The sequence below is a fragment of the Crinia signifera genome, chromosome 3 (genome assembly GCF_055691185.1).
Source record: "Crinia signifera chromosome 3, ASM5569118v1, whole genome shotgun sequence".
Lineage (NCBI taxonomy): Eukaryota > Metazoa > Chordata > Amphibia > Anura > Myobatrachidae > Crinia > Crinia signifera.
In genome coordinates, this window is record NC_139219.1 from 70,339,351 (window position 1) to 70,362,789 (window position 23,439).

Here is a 23,439-nt window from a genome sequence, read left to right on the forward strand (position 1 = left end):
AAGTGCAAAATCTCCAACAGTGATTTCACTTTAATTAATGTTTATGCGCCCAATAAAAACCAACCGTCTTTCTTGGAGAAGGTACTGTCCTTATCCCAACCCCATTTACAGGGAGTGCTTCTATGTGGGGGGGACTTCAATTGGATACTTGATCCTAGACAAGACTCCTCTCATCCTTCCCCGCGCTACTCAGACAAACTCCACCGTAGACTTCGCAGACTCCTTCATACATATCAATTAGTAGATCCTTGGCGTATTCAGCACCCCTCGACAAGGGATTACTCCTTTTACTCCCATCCTCATAAAATATACACCAGAATCGACTACATTTTAATATTACACAGATTTCTACATCTAATAAATAAAACATCCATAGGGCAGATTTCATGGTCAGATCATGCTCCAGTTTCCCTAACTTTCAACCCCCCTACCCCAAATTGTAAAACTTATACTTGGAAATTGAACACCTCACTACTACAAAACCCCCAATGTCAACAACAAATAAGAGCAGCGCTACAAGAATATAAGGAAACTAACGACATCGCTGACACTCCTAAGACTATGATCTGGGAAGCGCACAAATGCGTAATCAGAGGCAGACTGATACAAATAGGAGCCCAACTAAAAAAACAGAGACAGGCAAGAAGAGAGACTCTGATTCAGAAAATACATTCCCTAGGGATGTCCCCTGTCTCCAATGATATTTGTTCTCTGTATGGAGGCACTGGCTAGGGCAATCCGAAAGAACCCCAATATACAGGGACTTTGTGTAGGGGGTAAAGAATATAAATTGGCCTTATTCGCAGATGATCTACTAGCTATAATTTCAAACCCCCACACCTCGATTCCCAACCTCCTAGGCGAATTTCGCCGCTATGGGGAGCTGTCTAATTTCAAAGTGAATTTATCTAAATCAGTTGCACTAAACCTAACACTAGATCAGACGAGTTTACAAGTCATGAAGTCTATATCTCCATTTGCCTGGCACCCAACACATCTTAAATATCTAGGTGTAAATTTAACTAGAAAGGTCTCTGATATATATTCTAACAATTTCCCTCCGCTACTAAATAGAATACAGGCTGACCTCTCCTCCTGGGGAGCAAAAACCATTTCTTGGTTTGGTCGCATCAATGTAATTAAGATGAACATACTACCTAGGATATTATATTTTCTCCAGACACTCCCAGTTGATATCCCCAGCTCCTGGTTCTTATCGCTACAACGTAAGATACGAGATTATATATGGGCGGGCCGCAAGCCGAGATTTAAGCATGAGATTTTGTTTAAAAGGAAACATGCAGGAGGTCTCCAACTGCCACATTTTCTCTCATACTATAAGGCAATACTACTGACTAGAGTGATGGAATGGGCCTCCCACTCAGGTAATAAGCAATGGGTAGATCTGGAACTAGCCACTATCCCATTGGCTCACCCTGGCCTTCCCTGGTGCAAAGGGCCCCCAATTACCTCACATCCACTGGCAACTCCCATGTTCCGCTGCTGGAAACGTCTCCGCTCGCTGCCCATGATCTCCCCTAACCCATCTCCTCTTATGCCTCTGTTTGATAATCCGGATTTCCCTCCAGGAATGGTTGATAATTCATTCTCCCTATGGCGTTCAGGAGGTATATCTAGAATAAATCACCTGATAAATTCATCGGGCATTTTGACGTTCCCGGATATTCAGAGGGATTGGGATCTCCCAAACAGAGAAATATGGAGATATTTACAGATTAAACCAGTGGTTCCCAAACTTTTTTGCATCACGGCACCCTAGATTATCAGAATATTTGTCACGGCACCCCAAGTTTGCTACCGAGAATTTCAGAAAACAATATTAAATTAAATAAATTGTGCTTATATGTCACCCTTAGGTCCAGTTATGTGGTGAGGGACAGAATTCACCTCTGTTTATCCACATATTTTAAAACTGGAAGCCACAAGCTCTGGTTTTGCCTATTACATTGATCATAAATAATTTGAATCGGTTCTGGACAAACAAACCGAGGCACCCCTGCAAGTGCTCTGAGGCACCCCAGGGAGCCTAGGCGCACAGTTTGGGAACCACTGGATTAAACACTTTCTGTCAAAGTTAGGGCCAGCATCCAAAAAATTGAGACCCAACACGCCGTTTGAAAATTTATGTATGGCTGACCCACACCCCAGGCACACTCTTTCGACTATTTACAAATTAATCATTGAAGAGGCCTTTCCGGCCAAGCCAAGATTCATGGTAGACTGGGAAAGGGATCTTCAAGAACTGGCGGGAGACCATGACTGGGCAGAAATACTCAGGAATACTTTTTCCTCTTCCCTAAATGTCCTAACATTGGAGGCTCATTTTAAGGTTCTCACTAGGTGGTACCGTTGTCCAGACCTTCTGGCGAGAATCTATCCTGGAGTCTCAAACGTATGTTGGAGGTGCGGCAGCCACCCAGGTACAATGCTCCACATCTGGTGGGACTGCCCGTCTATACAGCCATATTGGAAGAAAGTAGTCGAAACTGCAGAAATAATTCTACAGGAGAAGCTGCCGTTTAACCCAAGCTTTTGGCTGCTTAACCTCATACATAGGCCTCAATCTACATATAAGAAAACCCTTTTATGCCACTTACTGAGTGCTTCAAAAGCGGTAATTCCAGTGCATTGGAAGACTAGCTCCACCCCACCTATGTCGGAATGGTGTGGCCGACTTGACCAATATATGGCAATGGATGACCTTATCTCCTCTATAGACTCTAAAGAACAGACCTTTAATGTTACCTGGCTACCTTGGTTAACTTATAAAGAATCAGAACACTTTAATAGATTTGTTTATTTTTACTCTGCATGGAAACATTTCTAGAATACATAAGTACAACTGTAGGAGCCGCAGCGTTATCTTCCCCTCTCCGTATCTTCCCCCCCCCCCCCCTGTTCCGTCTCTGCCGTCTTCTCTTTCTTTTCTAAAATAGAACCAAAGGAATCAGTATTGGTACCAATTTTCAGCTGTTATTTAGTACTACTACAAATACTTGTGATATTTCAGACATTTGTTCTACATCAGACTTTGTAAAGTTTCCTGAAATACGTGTCCTTTCTTTTTTACACATACTGTATGTGATGTACTGTGTTCCTTTGATAAAATCAATAAAAACATATTTGCATAAAAAATACAGGGTGGGGGTAGCCGGCACTCCGCTGATCACAGGTAAAAGGACTGGGTGCCCTCCCGGGAGAACGATGACTCCTATGTATCCAGGTGCGTGAGGGTGGCACTCCAGTAAAAAAGAACTCGGAAACCAAATAGGTGTACCAACGTTTCAAATGTAATTAAACACCCTGATGAAAAATGTTTAATTACATTTGAAACGTTGGTACACCTATTTGGTTTCCGAGTTATTTTTTACTGGAGTGCCACCCTCACGCATCTGAATATATATATATATATTATTAATTTAATTGATTATTTGAATGTTAAGGTGAGTTAGTGTGTTGTAGTGAGTGCTGGGCCCCCTGTGTTTGTATTTACTAGAGTTTGTGGTCACAGGCCACCGCACCCCATCCTGGGAAGTGGGTGCTGTTTGCACCCCATTCTTAGGAATGGCGAGTGTGTTGGTACTTCTGTATCTATATATATATATATATATATATATATATATATATATATATATATATATATATATATAGTGGGAAGGGGCATCACAGCATGGGCCTTCTCTAGCATCAGTTTTGTCATGCCCCCATGTCCATAGTGAAAAAATGGGGAGGGGGAGGCATCAATTCTCTTTCTGGTACAGAACAGAGCGCTAAAGTCTACTTACAACTACAGTAAGCACAGAATGAAAGGAAGACAAGGGACCTTTGACCGGACTGTCTGACAGCGACAGTATATTTGACAGTGATACAGCCGACATTTCCAAATGGAGATACAGTATATATACAGTATACTGTATGTCAGCTTACTGTATGTTAAATTCCAAAGTGTTCCAAAGTGTAAGGATGCTGGTTTATTATTAGGTTATGGTTTGTTAGTAGTCAAATTAAAGCAGGCAGGTCTAGAAGTCACCAGCCTTGGCTGCTGCACAATAGTATATTGATCTGTAGATAATCACTTAGCGTTAAGCATCTCTTGACCCAAATTAAGTATTATTTTCAATTAATTATCAGAAAGAACGGTCTTATTAACATACATATAATGCCCAGGTAAATAATCAATATCATCTCTGGAAAAAATGTGCATGTAACTAATTGAAATCAAGAGTAAAATGATTGAATATGGTCAAGGAATATTTGTTATGTTAATCTACAGGAGGTAAGGGAAGCCAGCGACTTCATCAAGTCTTAGCTATGCGCTGGATCATTTGTGCTTTATTTGGTACTGATTCATTGTCCAGCTTTGGATTTGAAAAACGAATTTGAAAGATGAGAAACATTAGCAAACTGACCTAGGCAGAGGTCCGGACAGATTATTAAGAAAAATAACAGAGCAATGAACAGACTAGGAAAATGCTTATTATAAAATATATTAAGAACACACAATATAACAGGCTGTTAATCACAGTCTCGACTCTCATCTAATTTTAAATTTTATATAAAGAATACAGATTGTGGGAGAGCAGAAAAAGAAAAGAAAAAGAAACAGGAGAAGGAAACCAAGGAAAAAGACATGAGAAGAAAGGAGGTAAAGGAGAGAAGACATCTTGACTGGTCAGTAAAGAAACTAGGTGGATGGGCAGCCCACTAATTGGGTTAAAAAAAAAAAAGAATAATAGACATATAAAGTATTTTAATTAATTCTTTAATTAAGGCGATGATTTCACTCAAAGTGGGTACCTCTAATGACTTCCAAGCTGAGGCCATGATACATCTAGCCGCCAATACCATATTTGCACATGATTTATTCTGATGACGAGTTGCATCAGGGACACTGATCGGGAGACGAAAGTATTTAGGATTAAGAGGAATTTGAATAGAGTTAGTTAGGTCACCAAGTCCTTCCGAATACAGTGTGGAATATACAGATGAGACCACTCTCGTTGTTTCCGCCAGACCACCATGCGCAAGTTTATGGCAGATGGCAATCCGGGCTGTGAATTCGCAGCCCGGCAATCAGGTCTGAATAACCCACTATATCCTGAACTGTGTTCCCAATGCAGACCTGTTCGAACTGCTGCGAATTCGCACAGCGGCTGATTAATAATAGACTGCAATCCGGCGGATGGGCACAGGACATGGACGGGCGAGCACGAGAGTCTCTTGACATACTCGCACCCCATTCTTGCAAATGGTGAGGATGATAGCAGTTCCATCTGTAGAGCGAGTTGTATACAGTGCAGGTTGAAAACAGTGCAGGTTGGATGCAGTGCATGGAACAGTGTGGGTTGGATACAGTGAGGGTTAGATACAGTGCAGATTAGATACAGTATAGTGAGGGATACAGTGTGAGCTGGATCAGATATACTGTAGTGCAGGATACAATGCAAGTTAAATGCAGTATGGGTTGGATACAGTATGGGTCAAATACAGTATGTGAGAGATATAGTGTGGGTTAGATACAGTGCAGGCTGGATACAGTGTGGGTCGGATGCAGGGCCTGATTCAGAGCCATTCAATGGGCTGCAAATTTGCAGCCCTGCCGATTATTGAAAGACCGATCATGCGCACAGTACGCAGTGTGCTTGCCCTCTGTGTGAAGAAAGTCAGTGACAGTTAGACCCTTGGAGGGTAATTATTGTCACTTAGTGCTATAGACTCTTAGGGGCTTTATAATCGCTTACCAATGGAGACCCACTGAGGAGTTTGATAGGTGCTTACCACTGGAACCCCTTAAAGGAGCTTGAAAGTCACTCGCCTCTGGAACCCCTTTGAAGGGGTTGATAGTCACTCAGCCCCTCTAATGGAATTGAGAGTTGATTACTGTTGGAGTACCTCAGAAGAGATTGGCAAAAACTCACTACTGCAGACACTGTGGATCTCACCTGAGGGGCTTAATAGTCACTCACCCTCTGAGAGTCATGACTGTCAATTACCAATGGAGCTCCAGTGAGGGGCTTGATACTCACTCACCTGTGGAGCCCTCTGAGGGGCTCGATAGTTACTCCCTGCAGGTGCCCTTCTGATGGCCTTAAGTTGATTACTGTTGGAGTTCCTCTGAGGGGATTGACAACTCCATGTCACTGGAGACCCTCTTAGGGGCATAATAGTCACTCTCAGCTGGAGCCCCTATGAGTGGATTGATAGTCAATTTCCTCTGGAGCCCCTCTGAAGGGATTGATAGTTGCTTACTGCTGGAGCCCCTGTAAGACACTTATTAGTTCCTGACAATTGGATCCCCTTCTAAAGGCTTAGTCACTCACTGCTGGAGCCCATCCAAATGAATTGATAGTTGCACACAGCTGAAACAATTCTTAGGCACTTGATAATTGCTTACTGCTTGACAGTCACTCACCATTGGAACACCATTAAAGGGCTTTATAGTTACTCACTGCTAGAGTTCCTTTGGGGAGTTTGATAGTCGCTCATCCCTGTAGCTTCTCTGAGATACTTCACTGTTTGGGAGGGGGGAAGGGACTTTATAGTCACTCATCACTGAAAGAATACCCTCTAAAAGTATTGATAGTTATTCACCACTGGTGCCCTTCTAGGGGCTGGATAGCTGCTCACCCCTGGAGTGCGGCTGGTGAGCTTGACAGTTGCTCAATCCTGGAGCCCCTATGTGATATTAACAGTTACTCACTGCTGGAGACCCCTTGGGTCTTGACAGCTGCTCAGCAATATCCTCTAATACTGTCTTGGATTGGATGTCAGGATTGTATGAGTCCATCTGAGTCATGCGTTGATGTTCAGTAAAAGGAGTGTGGGGCTTTAGTAAGCTATACGAAGTGAGATGAAGCCTGCTGGTCTCAACCACCTCACACATTGCAATGTAATGTTCCTACCCTGTTGCCCTTCACTGATTATGTAAAGTGCATGCACCTATAGCTCATCAAGAGACAGGAGCAATTTGACAGCTGCTACTAGAAGCAGTGATCACTAGATAATGTGCGCCTGGCATAGCTGATCTTGGTCAACCACAGTAGACTAGGCAATGTTACTCTAGTCCTGTCTGAGATTGAGATGAGGCTCTGCCATCAATTTAATCATATTGAGATAGCCTGCATTTGATACTTAAAAAAATGTGGTGTGAGTGCTGACAAGATCTTCAAGTGTGATATTCCAGTTTCTTTGTCCCACTGGATTAAATTAGATTGGATTACATATGCCTCTTTACTCGGGAGTGAGGGGCAAAGAATTCTGAAGCCCTCACCTCCATCAAGCTCCAAAACTACGTGTACTCCCTCTTCAACATCCTAAACCTGAGTAACACACTGATGGATTTTCCTTGGCTATGACATCATGGTGCATTAGCAGTATCACCATCTCCCAGAAGGTGGCCAGGATGATCAAGTCATTTATGGCCCTTGAGTCTGGGAGACTGGCATAGTTGAATGAGCAGAGTCTCGAAGAGAACAGTATTGATCCAAATGGTATGTAACATGGATCAACATACAATATTGTCATTCAGGGTCTGCCTACCTGTTCAAATGCATTGATGTCAATAACCCCCAACCCTCTCCCACATTCCACAGAACTGTTACAGCTGCCAATTGCCCAATATGAAGATGAGATGTCCTCTGGGACAGTGAGACAAGCAGGACAAGTGCAGTAAAAAGTCCATTGTTCAGAGTGGAGACATAAGAGGCAGCTGTTGCTGCTCATTTGCTCATGCAAGGTGCGGGACAAGAAAGACAGGAACCAAGTTCACTGAATAATTGTCTTTCACTCAAATTCAATATAAAGAATTGTATTACATCTATAACTACAAAGAGCCTATAAAAAAAATATTTTTTGTTTCCACCTAGACATTCACTTTTTGGGGCTCAAAACACAAACTAAAGTAAGCTATGAGAGGGTCCTTAAATAGTCATTACTATGAAATGGTCCTCATGCGGGAGAGGGACCATGTGTGGTTGGGCTGTCTAGCACATCGATGTTGGACATCCACCGATGCAGTGATCATGCAGTTTGGTTATCTGGGAATGGGTGTCACTGCATGTTTCATACTGGGGTTCCAATGAGGTATCAGGCATAGCTTACATGTGTGAGATTCAGTTGCTTCATTTCATAAAGACATAGTTTTGCATCAGAGCTTACAGGAATGCTTTGGGGGAAGGGAGGGCTACACTGTAGCCTGGTCTTGTGTATACCATTTAGCCTATACATGATGTATCTGCATGCTCTTTAACTACTGAGGAATCAATTTGTTTTTAATAAAGTTACTGAAGGATTTACTTGGCATTGCTATAATAAAACACAGGGATTTACCGTCAGTACGAGTGAAGTTCCTGCAGAAACTCGTTTTTTTCAAGTGATTATGGGCTACAAAGGATATTGTATCAGTGCAAGCTGCTCAGTATCCTTACCACATGTGACAGATGTCTTGTGTTAATGTTGAATGATTAAATGTCATCTCCGGAACCACTCCCCTAGATATATACAATTCTACCCCTTCGTCCACACAATCTGCCTTCAATCTGCTAAATCGGTTAAAGCCTGCAATGTCCTTGATTGTCAATAAAGCACACAACAATCCTCATTCCAATTGCATGCGTATCCCAGCTGAATTCTCACACTACCCTAATGCTACTTTACAACCAATAATGCTTTCCTGCATCTCTAGGAAGGTTCAAAAGGAGACAGAAGTGCCAAAACCAATTTCATATATCTCAAATGAAGGCCACGTTGAGATTACTCCCTCTAGAAGAGACTTAGAGAAGTCGAGGGCTTGATTCACAAAGCAGACGTGCAACACTATATTTGGTGTCACTGGCAATGTTCTGTCCCTCTGTGAAGATGTTCATTGATCACACAATTCATTATATAGCTCCATGTGATCTTATAATTGTATGATTTATAGTCTGATGACCCAACACAAGATTATAATATGGCAGAATATATTCTCACTACATTTTCATGAGAAGCAGGAAGTTGCATACCTAACAACAAATGGAATTTATGGAGGTACGGTTTGTGTGTGCCCAAAAAAGGGATATGGCCTTGTTGTCATCACTCTGGGGATACTAATGGAGATGATTGGCTCCCCCAAGGCTCTCCACTACACTTTGCAATTCTGTGCACATGCAGAACTGTCCCTCACTACATAGGAGAACTGTGGCTTAACATGATTGGGTACACAATTCATAAACAGCCATTAGCAGCATTCAATAAATATTACTGTGTTACATTTCATCTATGTTCTTTCAAGAAAGAAAAACTAATGAACAGAGTAACACTAAAAACAATGGTTTGTATTGTCAGATCTAGAGTATGTATGGAAGTGTTAAAGAGGCCACAAAACACGCATTATTTATGCTTTTGCACTTTGATAACTTATATTTTGGCCTATATTTTGGGCTTATATAGACTTTAATTTTGTGTTTTGAACATATGAAAAGATCCAACCAATCAGAAACACGGGGGAATAGAGTGATCATTTGAACAGGCACATGCTTGGATCAAACAAACAACCAATCACAGTGTGAAACTTGATCAAGAAATCCCCCACCTCTGAATGTTATAGGATTCAACCAATCAGAGGTGTAGAAAATGTTGCACTGGTCTGCAATATTTTACCATGTCATTTATTTGCTGAATTGTCCAACCACCAATTAGAGATAAGCAGATAGTTGTTGTCCTTAGTAGTGTATAGCTGTATGAATCTAACACAAACACATGTATACAGTATGGCATTGTTTCATATTGTAAGTAAAGCATTTAATCTGACTTAGTTGTTTTCTTTTTACAAGTATTTTTTTTTTAATGTTACCTAAACTGCTGTCTAGCTGTATTCTTGGGTATGGTTTTAAAATGAATCCCTTTACAATCTGTAATAAAGATAATGTTTACAATGGTTGCTTACTGTTTGGACCTCATTTCTGGGTGACACTGGAGAGGAAGTCCAAGGGAGACTTCTAGCACCAACCACCACTGCTCAAATCATGTCCAATCACAGCAGGGTCATGATCACAAGAAAGAGAAACATGATCCGGGAAAGCATTTACTTTCCCTAGGCGTCCTGGAACATTTCCCAACATTATGGAGTCACCCAGAAATCCCAGGGAGTATAAGAAAGTGTGATGTTTGCCATAGAAATATTGTATTATTTTGTGCAATGTGCTGTGTAAAGGGTCATACACACAGGGCGATTTTTGCCCACGTTTCTAAGGGATCTGACCACCTGCCCAGGGCCCCACAATTCTAGGGGCTTGCTAGCTGGGGTGGGCGGTGGTCAAACAATCAGTGCAGTTAGGCAGCATTCAGAACCTGCCTTCCATACTGCAACCAGAGCTAATTGGTGGATGGCTCGAGCTGTCACTTTCTAAAAGTATGTGGCGATATGCTGCAGGACTGCAGGTGGGGCATGTTAAGACTTTTTTTATTGTTTCCCATGAATGGATGGTTAGGTGCCTCAGACTTGCTTTGCTTAAGGCCCACTATGCTATTAAGGCGGCCCTGGTGTAAAATGATCAATGATCAAAGATTTCCCAGGCCGTGAAGGCCTGGGACATTACAACAATAAGCTGCAAACTACTGTAGGTTGCACAACTTTTGTTATTTAATTAGAAATAAGCATTAAATTTGGTTTCAACAAGAGTTAACGTGACCTCCAGAGTAGGTGTGTGTTGTGTCAAAACAGTTCAATCCCCCTGGGACACATTCCCACTGAGTAATACTATTTTGGGGTTATCAATAGGAAAACATGACCAATAAAGACATGTCATTTTTCATGTCGTTCTCTCTAGAAGATTAGTTTATCCTTATGTGACATGTATGGTGGGTTTTGTATTGATGGAATAGTTGTAATACTACCATACACACTAGCCGCCCCGGTAGTTTACAATATTGGCCGCGGTAGATTACAATATTGGCTGCAGGCGGACAATATATTTTGCGTTCATACTGAACTATATCTCTGGATGATATCATTCAGTGGCAATACCGGGGCCTGCTAAACATGCAGGTTATTTGGCTATATAGCCAAATTGACCTGCAATTTCAGTAGAACTCAATCATTGTTAATGACGTGCATCGTTAACGATATTGAGTCTACACACTAGACACTATTGAATACAATAGTGAACGATATCGCTCTATCTGAGCAATGTCTTTCCTTATATCCTCTAGTGTGTATGGACAGTACAGATGGTGTAATGGTTAGCATTACTGCCTCACAGCACTGAGGTCATGGGTTTGATTCCCACCATGTGTGGAGTTTATTTTCCCCGTGCTTGCATGAGGTTACCCTGGGTACTCCGCTTTCCTCCCACAATCCAAAAATACACTGGTAGGTTCATTGGCTCCCAACAAAAATTAACCCTAGAACTTATGTGTGTGCGTGTACATGTGATAGGGAATATATATTGTAAGCTCCACTGGGGCAGGGACTGATGTGAATGTACAAATATTCTCTGTAAAGCGCTGTGGAATATGTGTGCACTATATAAATAACTGGTAATAAATAAGTGTTTTTAACCTAATTTTGACTAACTTGTATATAGTGCTGGACTGGGCCATGGCAGGCCGACCAGGGAACTGCACTGAAATTGACTCATGCTTAAGCGGCGTGGCTCGTTAGCGCAGGAGGTGTGGTCAGCCCCACAGAGGCCATTACACATCATGTAATTGAGCCAATATAGACTAAAGCACCATACACACTAGATCAGGGGTGCTCAAACTATTTTGCTCTGGGACCCCGTCAGACAATAAAAATTATTACAGAACCCCAGCAAGTTCCTACTTTATGGCCGCCACATATGTGGTCAGTGAAGTGAAGTGACCGCTTTTGTGACAGGAAGGCAGTGGGTAATAGGGGGGATGCAAAAGGGTGACAGGAGGATGGGAAGAGGGAAGCAGTGGGTGTTTACTAATGAGTTATACCCTGTCCCCCCTCCACAGACACATTAGTCTAATGATCAGCAACATCGAGTCATGACCCCATGCTGAGGTGGTCGGGACCCATTTTGGGGTCAGGACCCACAGTTTAAGAACCGCTGCACTAGATGACATATTATCAATGACATAAATGAAAATGATATAGATAATGATATAATGTTCATATCATCTAGTGCACAGGCTCAGTCCTCTGGACCCCACAGAATCACAAGTGAAATAATTAACTCCACCTGTGGATCTTTTAAAATGTGTCAATGAGTAATGAATGCACCTGTGCACCTGCTGAGCCAGTCCATCCATGCTTGTATATATACACTTCAATATCACTATATGGTCATTTGGGATGCGGTCAGTTTCCCGGCGGTCGGAATCCCGGTGGTCAAAATCCCGGCGCCGGAATCGCGACCGCCGAAATCCCGGAACTTTGTCCCTCTGTGGGTGTCCACGACACCCATAGAGGGAGAATAAATTAGTGTGCCAAGTCTAGTGAGGCACCAGGCCCGCTAAGTGGCGAGAGCAGCGAGCCCGCAAGGGGGGCAATCCACGTGTCCCCTAGTCGGGATTCCGGCGTCAGGATTTTGACTGCCGTGATTCCGACTGCCGGGATTACATACCGAATCCGGTCATTTTATTGTAACCCTTATATACTCTAATCACTTTAATTTGCTGAAATATATACGATATACCCATCATTTTTAAAAGTTATAAAACTCAACGAATTGCGCCATGTAACTGCCTCCAGTGTTTGTTTCATGCACTTCATATGGATGGCACACTGCAGAATGAACGCGCAATGCAGCCGCTGATGAGCGGAACTTGCAGTTTCTAATATGATATTAGCATGTCAGTACAAGTCTTTACAGATTAGATCAATTTGCATCTTCATCAATTATGTAAACTTTTAGCAAAAAAAAATAAAAAATAAAATAAATTTTCCGATCAAGAACAGATCGCTTTATACAGTATGTAATAAAATATAATGATATTCTAAATCCAGCAGTGGTGTCTTTGCTTGCAGCGTGCTATAATTCTATAATGTCATATACAATTTTGCTGTGTGCCTCAGTCTCCCTTGTTCCCAGCCAAGCACAACAACACTTTTTTTTTATAGAAATAAAATTAGATCATTACACATTTACAATAAAAATAATATGTTGGAATAGAATGTTTGCTTGCTTTTTATTTTTGTAAACATGTTTCTAATGGTTTTCCACTAATTATTGATTTGATAGATAATACTTGTTAAAGTGGAATTAACTCTATTGTTTGAGAACAAATACTGTACAAATACTGTGTTTAGTGGGCTTGTAATCAGCTTTAACCCACTTCTTGTATAATCTGATTGAAACAGATTTCCTCTGAAATCTTTTTTTATTATTTTGTTGATATTAAAAGGTCACAAATTTGCAACTGTCTTAACTTTCATTTTAGTCGCGACCATCAATTTACCGAGATGCTCTGCTCAGTGCTTAAACCTCAAATCATTAGCACGTCATTAATTACATTACAAAAGTAAAATAAGTGCACGCAAGACACTAAAGGAATTTGGGGTAATATTAGGTACTGTATTACTGAATGCATTTTAGCCTATTTTCCCAAGCCCTATATTATGACTATGTTCATCATAATGCTTTTTGACCCTCTGCATTTACTCCATCATAATTATCCTTTAATACTCTTATAAATGAACTTTTAGCTTATCTTTCGTTAATTCTCCGGACGACCAAAGCACTAACGTAACCAAAGTGAAGTCATCTGAATAAAGTGTTTAACCCATTTTCAGACATAGCCCGTGTAGTCTGTCATTTAACAGGCGGAAGCATTCCGCCACCTTTAGAACGCTCTTTGGAGGTCTGTGCGAAATTTGTAATTGCAGCTTTCTTTAAGTCTTCTCTTCTAAGGATTTGATCTCAAAATTCCGTTGAATGTATCAAGGGATAATTGCATTTTTCTGGCCTTTTCTTCCCATGGCTATGATTCAAAGAAAGTACAGGGTGATTAATGCATTACACTAAAGGAGCTACCAATGTACTGTTTAATAAGTTACTTATATATACTAAAAATATGGGGTCTATGTACTAAGCGTAGGAGATAGATAAAGTGGGCGGAGATAAAGTAACAGCCAATCAGCTGTTAACTGTCATGTTAACAGCTGTCAAATGAAAGGGGCTGATTGGTTAATACTTTATCTCTGTTGACTTTATCACACCAAGGCTTAAGCTGGCCATACACCTGAACGATATCAGGCCTGAATGTACAATCTCGACGGGTCGTGCGACGGAATGTGTACACATCGTGAGGAGTATCGGTACAATGCGCGGCCCTGCGGGACGAGAGGTCGGCCCTCAGATCGTACGTGCTGCATGTCTGATCCATCGGCTTTCCTTGCGGTCGTAAGCAGATCGTATGTGCTTTTAAACCACAATCGCTCGTGGGGCCGCTCTTATGACCTGCATATGATCAGGTCATATGCAGATTATTCTGGTGTATGGCCAGCTTTATTACATAGACCCCATTTCTGATTGCTGACTAAGGGCGGGATGCTCTAACATCCACCGCCCGTATTTGCCGCATATCGCCGGGTTTTGCATACTTACTAATCGCAAATGCACTAACATATGCGATTAGTAACGCGAAGGACAGCACTTGCGGTAAGAGCATGCTGCGGGGCATGCTGGGAGGTATACGTGACTGATCCCTCACACAGCGCTGCGGTAAGAAGCCCATAGGCTTCTATAGGGAATCACCAGCAAAAGCTGGTGATTCCTTCCGCAGCGCTGACCAGGTGGAAGGGCATTGGAGCATATGGAAATGCTGTAAAAAGTAAAAACCCTAATAATGGGGATTCTACCACATTTCTGTTTTAAGCAAGAGTAATGTCACTGCATTGCAAAGTGTTTGTATACATGGAAATTATTCAACAGACAATTTTCATCCCATTCGCTACAGAAAATGATGACACTTGTCACTTGTCAAATTGTGAAGCAAACTAATGTATGTTCAGTCCTTGAAGCACCTGTCCTGTCTTATTAGTTCCCAGTGATCTTTTATTATTAGTTGCCTAGCAGATTTAATAAAGAAAACATTTGAAGCTGCAATAATAAAGAATTATTGCCATATGCCATAATGCCATATTTCAAAACAGCTTGGTAGACACTTGCCACTATCTCATACAGCCACCAAACAATATATTGGCCCCTGTGTACAGCCAATATATCTGTGAACTACGTTGTTGACCTGTAACGACAGTTGTGAAATGTTGATATATTTTGTGACCTGGCATAATAGAACCGGCGGATTGGTAGATGGGTATTTGCAAGAACATTTCTGCATAACCCTTACCAATCATTAGATCGCTAAGTGAGTCGGTCACGTGCAGTGGCGTAACTATAAATTTTGCTCCCCCCTGCCAAAATATTTGACGTCACACGCATAATGGAGAAGCTGAAGCAGGAAAGAGGCAGAGTATCTCTGGTGCTCAGCCAGTGGGCAGCGGCAGGCAGGAACATGTCAGTGCTTCAAGCAGGTGCCTGCACCTACACAGACCCCACTGCCGCTTGCTCCCCCAAGCGGCAGCTAGGGCTGCCTTACAGTAGTTACGCCACTGGCCACATGTGTACCCAGCTTCACTCTGAGAAAATATAGCTCGTTTTCGCCTTATTATATATTATTACTGGGATAGTAAATTTGCCTTTATTGCATGAGACACTATTGTCATGGGTGTAGGCAAGAAAGGTAATTCTCTATGGAATGCATTAAGAAGACAGAATATGCTTCACGTTAACGTTTATAATGATAATCAAAGTTTTTTTGGTACCTGGGAAATGGTTGCAGGCACTTTTACACAGAAAAACACCTTCTATAGCACTTTTCTCATGTCTAACGACGTCATTGTAGGTATAGTCTGTGTTCAATGTCTCCTCACATCGTTTGGTCCATGATTATTCTATGCTAAAAGACGCAGTTATCTTTGTCTGCAATCCCATCTGCTCTGAACTAGCACATTATTTTGTACACAAAAGCAGGGCACATCAATCCAAATGTCTGTACACGACACTTTTGATTACTTGATCCCCTTATGTAAAGTTATATTTAGTAATGATGCATCATTCGGTGCCATGAAGACATTTTTGAATGCTGTAATGGGGATGAGGGTAATGCATTCCTGCTCGTCAGCCATCGGGTGCGTACACTGTGATAGCACCGGTGCTTCAGCATCATGACATGTGATATCTTTAGGGGGGTTTTCATCTAGATCAACAATACTGGTTCCTTGCTTGGAATAAATGAACCAGCTAAAACATGCCAGTCATTACTATGTTGGATTTAAAAGCAAATGTTATTGTAACTTCTACCAAATCCAGCCTGCATTCCTCTAGAATAGGAAAGACTTATTGGCAACTGATACATTTTTTATTTATTTTTTTTATTGTGAAATTTAAAGTCTAAAGAAAATAAAAAAAATAAGATAATACATATCCCTGTTTCTAGTAATGCCTTTGTTTGATATAAGTATATTTGCTATCTCTGTACTTGAGGGAACTAGACAAAAACATTCAGGTCAATTTTTAAGATTTCTCTGAATATTTGTAATGGTAACATTGTTAATAAAGATTGAAACATTCAATGTTTTTTTTGAAAAAAAAAAATGGTTACCCTTGGGGGTAAAGAACAGTTTGGGTAAAATATGAAATTGCAACCAAATTCCATGGTAAAACCACCAATTTGGCCCAATCACAGCAGTACAAATAACCTGTAGAGTCTTCAAGATGAGAATGGAACAGGTGAAATTGCAGAAGAGGATGTTCCTAAACTCTAAACTTGTAGTGCCACGCCTAGCTTCAAGTAAAAAAAAAAAAAAAGATGAGACTGTTGCTCAAACCACCTTCTAGGTCTAAGAGGTAGAATATTAGGGGCATCAGGGGTGGGCTGGGCCGGGGGTAGTGTGCCATGTGCCCCCCAGGCCACTCTATAGGTACTGTTGTGGGCCGCCTTACCTCCTCCTCCTCCACCACCGGTGGCCATGTTCCTGTAGCCAGCGGCGCTGGCTTACAAAACATGGCCGCGGCTACAGGATCCAATCCAGGAAATTTTAAAGATAAAGAAAAGTTTTTCTACTAAGATTTGCAAGGAAGGTGGGTGTGGGAAAATCCACTGTTGAAATATAGATTTTCTAGCCACTCCAGCTACGATGGACAGAAACTGTTTGTCTTCAGGTGTAAGGTTTGAGAAGGCTTTCATTACCCCAAGGACAGCCCATTCTGGGGACACCAGGAATGTTATTTTAGTAAATGAGTTAATATAATTAATAATTTGGGCCCAAAATTGATGTATCTTTGGGCAATCCCAGAGGCAGTGAACTAGAGTGGCAGGTGTGTGGCTGGGTGCCGGACGGGGTCCCGACAGTCGGGATCCCGACAGTCATTAACCCGACGTCGGGATCCCAACTGTTAAAACACAGATGGCCAGGTTCCCGACGGCCGTCGGCTTTTCTCCCTCTTGGGGGTCCACAACCATAATTGAGGGAGAATAGAATAGGTGGCGAGCATAGCTCACCACCGTGCCCGCATGGGGCTTTGTTGCGCTGGCCATGCTGTCTGAGTCCGGCCGGTCGTGATCCCGATGTCAGGCTAATGAGTGTCAGAACGGCATACCACACTCATGTGGCTATATTCAAGACATGAAGCTGAGGTTTTTATACCTATTTGAGACACCCTAGAAGGTGAGATGTAGCTTTAATAATGTAATTTCCCTGTAAGAGGAAGCAGGTATGGTATGTCAAGTTAGAAAAAGGGTTTTTATGACTGCATTTGTGTAATGTTGTGTTTGATATGTGGCAAACATATGATGTTTAGTACAGTTGTATTTGTTGTTGATTTGTGTGATGGTGAGGGGTGTGCGGGATTCAATATCCGTTATGCACCCAACAGAAGATAAGCCTTTGTAGGACCATGAACGAAAAGGGAATTGCGATTTTCCATCATGGAGGTTAACAGTGGATTTTCTAGTATTGTAGGAGGTATGTATTTTTTATCCATATCAAGGAAGGCTATAAGATATACTGTATGTCGGGGATAAGTTGTTGTTCTAGCTCAGAATTAGCGTAAAGGTAAGCCAATCTTTGATATAACGGCATATCGCCGCTTGGTTGTAAAGTGCTAAGTGTGGAAGGTTAATACCCCCTTCTTTTTTTTTTTTTTTTTTTAAAGATTTTGAGACTCATTTTAGATTTTTTTGCCTGACCACATGAATCTGTGGAATGCACTATTAAGTTGGTTTTCATCTTTTGAATACAGGTAGAAGTTGGAGGGGATAAAGTAGTTTGGGAAACGAGATAATTTTATGAGATACACTCGGCCTAAAAATGAGAGCTGTAAATAATGCCATTCTCTCAGATCCGAATGAAACCACCTTAGATACAATTTTGGAAACATTAAGCATGTATAATAATGATAAGTTCTTAGGTAATTGGATCCCAAGGTAGGGGATACTAGTGGTTGCCCAAATTAAGTTGAGAGATTGTGCCCAAGTTGGACGTGTTATCCTGCTGTTATTATAAAGGGGGAGCAGTGGGGTTTCCCAGTCCTCAGACCCCCCCCCCCCCCCACCCCCACACACACACACACCTCACCTCTGATGGAGCACATTTTAAGGTTTTTTTTTGTCTGTCTGATTGCGCAATCATAGCTCTGCCCTCTTACTGAATTATTCTCTGCCCATTTGCAGCAATATTTTATTTTTCCTGGGGAGGTGGATCTCCAGGAATCAATGCTGTACTGTTAATTATGGGCCACTGCTCTGGACTTGCCCCCTAGGCTAAAAGTTGCCAGCCCCTGGGGCTTGTTTAAGAAAATCAAAAGGTATAACTTGATGTACAGTACAGTATTTCCTTTTCTTTAATGAATATTGGATATATTTTTTAATAAAACAAGTATTAATACAACTTGTTATATATTATTTCTTTAGTTTTCGAACATAAAAAATAGTAAAAATCAACAGAATCAAATAATACACTACACAGATGTTTTACAGGATTTGCTTAGATTTAAAGAATAGAGCATATGCTAATGGTGCCACCCGCCTGTGCCTATCTGCCCCCGGCCCGCTATCCTGGGTGCGTGCACCCAGCGAACAGGCTGTTAGTCGTGGGTGTGTAATGATGTGCCCCAGTGCTGGGACAGCTTCCCTGCTCCCAGCACCGGAGCAGCAACAGCAGCAGGTGGGGGAGAGGAACAGCGCTGGGATCAAGGCACCGATCCCAGCACTGCCAGTGCGGCGGAGAGCGGCGAAGCGGGGACGCTTCGCCGCTGCGGCCGCCAATCCAAAGCGCCGCTGGTGGCGGTTTGAATATCCCGGTATTCGAAAGCGAAACAGGGCTCTTGAATTGGGAGGCGAAGAAGGAATAGGAGTCCATGCCGGAGGAGCGCAGGAGCGCCCCGTCTGAAGAGAGAAGACGCCGGGAGAAGGAGACAGCGGCAGCGGAGAGAAGAGCTCCGGCGGCCCCTGAAGAGGCCAGAAGACGCCGGGATCAAGAAAGAAGATCTCTGGTGCCTTCTGCAGGAAGAGGAGAAGCGGCGGCGCCGCTGGCCAGGACAGGCCATCGGCAGAAGATGGCGGCGATCCACAGAGAGGCCAGTGGGGGTGGGAAGCATCTCCCAACATCAGGTAGACGGCCCCAGGCCACCTACCCCTACCCTAGACCACCGGGTGTCAGGCACTAGGCCCGTGGGCACTGTCAGGCCCTTCCGGCCTGTGGGTAATTCAGTCGGGCCCTCTCGGTCCGTGGCCACTTGATTGTCAGGCCCTCCTGGCCCGTAGTGTTTAGTTGGGCCATGGCCCCTTCCCCCTGAGGCCCGGTATCGGGCAGTAGGCCCATGGGCCACTATAGGTCGGGCAGTAGGCCCGTTGGCCCATTTAGCCGGGTGCTAGGCCCGTGGCACAATAGCCGGGCGTGAGGCCTGAGGCCCAGTAGGACAGGCACTAGGCCTGTGGCCATTGAAAGGTATTAGGCCTTGGAGCAGCTAGGAGGGTGGTAAGTGGCTCTAGCACTATGACAGAGTCACTTGTGTAAATGATTAGTCAGGCTCTAGGCCTGCACAGCCGCTAAAGGCCTGTTAGTCAATTTCGTCTGATTGTATTCCCTGTTGCTTAATGTTATTGTCTGTGTTTTTGACTGTTTTGCATATTAGTTAATTGTTTGAGTGATTAGATACCTGCAACTTCAATGTAATGTTGTTAAGGGAGCATAGGTCAGTTAGCCTGTGTTAGGGAAAGTTATAGGATAGGGAGGTTGTGTCTCCCCTACAGGTGCTGGAGAGCGCCCGTCAAGGTGACAAGAACCTGAGAGTGAGTAGTATTTACATTTCTCTGTCTCCCCTTCCCTTACGTGCCGGCTTAGGGACTGTACATGGACGTGTGGGTCCCCTATCTAAACACCTGGGTGCGCGAGCGCCTATAGGTGAAACTGGGTGGCTGAGGCTCCGGCCAATGATGACCATTCACTCAGTCAGTGAAGGTCGCGGCTACCCATAACCCCCTCCACCTTCAACTCTCTGTGAGTTAAACGGTGGAGCCTTTTTAACCACCCTTTTGTTCCTAACAGTATGGCCAGGAACACACGGAGAGGAATCCATCGGGAGGAAGGTCCATCGTGTCCGGGTGCCGGAGTTTCCAGGACCGTGATTTGGCACGTCCTGAAGGTGAGAGGTAAGTGGTCTGATGACACCTGCACGGCAGCAGGCACCACACCGCACCGCCCCTACACCCATCTCACAGGTGCATACACCCTGTGTATGCACATGCGCAGTAAGACAACATCGGTCCCCGTGCGAACGTAGTGCTGCTACGAATGGACCTGAATAAGGTCCACAAAGGGATCCGTGCTTCATTTCTAAGTGATCAATTCAGAGCACTTAGAAATAGGGCTACAATCATCTTGTGTGTATGTGGCATATGTCTGAAGAGGATAATTAACTTCTGATATAAAATGTACCCTGGCATGTTATGTATGCTTGTAATTGGGAAAACAGATTGTAAGCTCCACTGGGGCAGGGACTGAAGCATTCTCTGTACGGCACTGCAGAATAAGCATGTGCTTTATAAATAGCGGTTAATAAATAGTTCACAATATTCTACAAGCTGATGACTATCTATCTCCCTGTCCAAGTACATCCTTTCTGATTTTTCTTACATCATGTTCAAAATTTGGACATTCTACTCTGGCATAGAAGATTTGGTCAGCTATGATGCAACAATGTACAGAAGCTACAAAATAGGACAGTCATACGAATGTCAGTTGCGAGAACTACATAGTAGGGAAACAAAGATGTCAGACATTCCCCAAGTCAACAAATAGAGCTACAGCACCATTTGGGATAGCACATACAGATGTATGAGGTCCAATTCATAGGCGTTTCTATAATGGGTGTAGTGTGCCTGGTGCACATGGGCCCCTGGGTCCCAGGCCGCATACACTGCACCCATACATCATACTTACCCCCCTGTTGACCAGCGGTGGCATCTCAGCCCCGGAGACACAAATCACTCGAAAAAAATGGCCACGGCGGGCATTTCCGAGTGATTTGCACATGCACACTGGATATGTCCCTGGGAACAAGACACGGACGCCATGACCTAAACATGCGAGGTAGACTTTGGCATAATGCCAGGGTCTACTCACCGCCAGAGAGGAGGAGGCCTGCAACAGAGGCTGCACTCGAGTCCTCTCCTCTCTAGAAACGATCCTGGTCCAATGGGAGTCAGACAGTGGATATAGATACTTTGTAACATGCTCTAGATACTTTGTGACATTTATAAATGACTATATAATAATGACACATGCATTTCAGTAGAGAGAAATTTGAAGAAAAGAAAATTGCAGACTACTTGTAGAGTAGAGAATCAAACCGGGCACAGACTCAAGATTCTGAGATCTGATTATTATTATCGTTTATTTATATGGCACTACAAGGGTTCTGAAACCTAAAAATACATAAATAAGAAAAAAAAAACAATCAAATAACAAATTACAGTACAAGGCAATTTAGGACAAGAACATGGTAAATAAGGACAGTTGTCGCCAAAGATGGAGCGGACGCTGACGTCCTGTGATGTCAGCCGCCCACTCCTGGCAGGCATCGGGCCGCCTGTGTTTCCAGCGGAATGTCAAGCATTTTCATGGGGTCACCCATAAAACGATGGGCGTTGCCATGGTCCAGCATCATTTCTGCCCCCGGCTGCCCCAGGCCCTCCCTCCCCGCAACGAGCGGCCCGGCGAGTGTGTAACTCGCCAAAGCCATTCGGTGCCAGGGTTTGCACATGCGCAGAAATGCGCAAATCCTGACCATCGGAGCTGGGGATAAATTTGAATCACATGAGTCTGATATTTAGCTTTTTATTCATTCAGTACTCTGTTTATAACTGTTTTAGCACCTTTAATTCCTAGAAAAATACCATTTCTAAAATGAAGGTGGCCTTTAAATCTTTCATTGTAGAATACTCTTGGCCTCTAAAGCAGCTCTCCGGTGTTTTGTTGCCCATTTTACACAGAAATAAGCAATAATTTATATAGGACACAACCTTGATGCTGAAAATCCATTGCTACTTAATCGGCTGAATTTTTTTTTCCTCCATAATAAGAAAAATACCTAATTTCTATGAAGATGGTCTAATTTTCTCAAGTGCATCTGCAGTAACCTCGGTAAGATAGATTATGTTTGGTATTTCTGTCCAGAGCTTTAAAGGAGATTAACCCAGCAGTTTTGTTAATAAAGGTGTATTGCTCATGACTTGAGCCCAAACAAGGATAGATGCTGTGTATAAAAGAATGAAATTAACAAAATAAACCTCGTCGAGTATTATCGGTACTGTAAGCCTAGTTTACCCAAATTGGTACCGGTTTAGAATGTAAAGTTTAAATAAAAGCGAAATGAAACAGCCGACGTCCTGCCAGCCCGTTGTGTAGACTTACAAGGAATTATATATATTTTTATAATGAAATCCTGTTATTTTTTTTCCATGATTCTCATGATGATCTATTAGCTCAGAAGCCCCATTCCGTAGGACTATTTTCTAGCTGTGTTTTATTTAGCAATTGACGACAATAAATGTGCACTTTTATCTTTGTTTTATTCCAAATAAATCATCCTAAAAGCATTTTAGATTCAATTTTTTTTTTTTTTAAGAATACAATCCCCTATTTTAGCTTACGGATAAGCGATTTCCTGATTACCAACACAGTCAAGGCCAACTTGAGAAATTCATATTTATTTCTGATCACATAATCCGCATCACAGAGAATTTAGCATTTGAAATATACTCCGGTATAATTCCTAAGTGTTAATGGCAGCAAATGAAAGTAAAATCTGATCTAAAATGCAGAGATTTTAGAGATGGGGAAAGGCAAAATGTCATAATGCTCGCCCGTAATCATCCACCAATAAGTGAGCGTTTTATCCGATTATT